This window comes from Coffea eugenioides, chromosome 7 (genome assembly GCF_003713205.1).
Source record: "Coffea eugenioides isolate CCC68of chromosome 7, Ceug_1.0, whole genome shotgun sequence".
Taxonomy (NCBI): domain Eukaryota; kingdom Viridiplantae; phylum Streptophyta; class Magnoliopsida; order Gentianales; family Rubiaceae; genus Coffea; species Coffea eugenioides.
This window is the reverse complement of record NC_040041.1, coordinates 2,701,260-2,702,529: the sequence shown is the minus strand read 5'-3', so window position 1 is coordinate 2,702,529 and position 1,270 is coordinate 2,701,260. Positions and strand designations below refer to the sequence as shown.

The 1,270-nt window shown below is 34.6% G+C and overlaps 1 non-coding gene across 1 annotated transcript; it reads right to left on the bottom strand.

Annotated features, from left to right (window-relative positions):
• Positions 1–862: 862 nt before the first annotated feature.
• On the bottom strand, positions 863–934 carry TRNAH-GUG. Its single transcript has one exon. It is a non-coding gene; the product is annotated as a tRNA-His (tRNA).
• Between the last annotated feature and the right edge of the window lie 336 nt (positions 935–1,270).

Here is a 1,270-nt window from a genome sequence, read left to right as displayed (position 1 = left end):
ACACAAGACATGGTTAAATGTTACAGGTCAAATATGATTGACTCGTAAGGTGTTGTTTGAATTTTTTTTTAATTTTTATAGAAAAATGTACCATAATAATTTGATGTTTATAATTAAAAAAAAACTGAAAAATGTGTTCACAAAAAACGTTAAATTTTCCTAAACTTTACCTATTTTTTATCCTTTAGAAGGTCTAAACTTATTAAATAGACACTTTGTTCTTATTTAATATATTAGGATAAAAGTGTTTTTGAAGTTGGGTTTAGCTCTTTCTTTCCTTTCTCCTTTCTCTCCCTCACTCTTCCCCCCTCTCTCTTTCTTTCCTCCCCTCCTCTATCGATACCTCTTCCCAAGACCAAAGAGAAGGGAGGATGAAGAGGAGAGAGAAAGAGGGAGGAAGGGCAATGGTAGTAGTGGAGATGAATAGTGGTGATCGAGGTGGTTGGTGGTTATGGTAGGTGCACTGTGCACCTAACAAATTTTTTACAGTGTGATTTTTGAATAACACAGTTAAAAACATTTAATCCCCTTAAGGCTTTTTTTTTTTTTTAATAAAGGCAATCCCCTAAAGGCTTCAATGCTACCCATTTACCTAAGCATGTGCAAGTATTAAAGTTTGTATTAAAGTTTTTTTTTTTTTAAAGGCAATCCCCTAAAGGCTTTATTGCTACCCATTTACCTAAACATGTGCAAGTATTAAAGTTTGTAATAGGTTGGCCAATGGCCGTGTTAGAGACGCCATTCTATCTTGAGTAAATTTCTAATCCATTATACGGCAACAAGCTAAATTCAGGAGAAAAAAAAGGAGAAAGGTTTCAAAAACAATTATTACATTTTAAGTGCAATCATATAAAACAGAAAATGTGGCTGCTGGGATTCGAGCCCAGGTCTCCACGGCCACAACGTGGAATTCTTACCACTAAACTACAGCCACTTACATTTTTATTGAAGGAACTATCATCATTTGTTACAAAGTAAAATAGTACACAGCATAAGTTCGTAGTGTTACCGTATGCTAGAATGACCATATGACGTTAGAGGCCAAAAATAAGGCCATGGAGCTAGCTTTGTGCATGAAATTACGGGTCAACTATGTAGAGAATATTCAGAGTTTTAATTTACTCTCAAGATTACCCATATAGAGCAGAACAAAATATTTAAGCTACCATGAAATACAAAACACGAAAAGAGCATAGTATTAATTTAGATTAGCACCACTTTCGCTTGGACTCATTCTGATAAGTCTACCTTATGGACACAAATCTCAGGT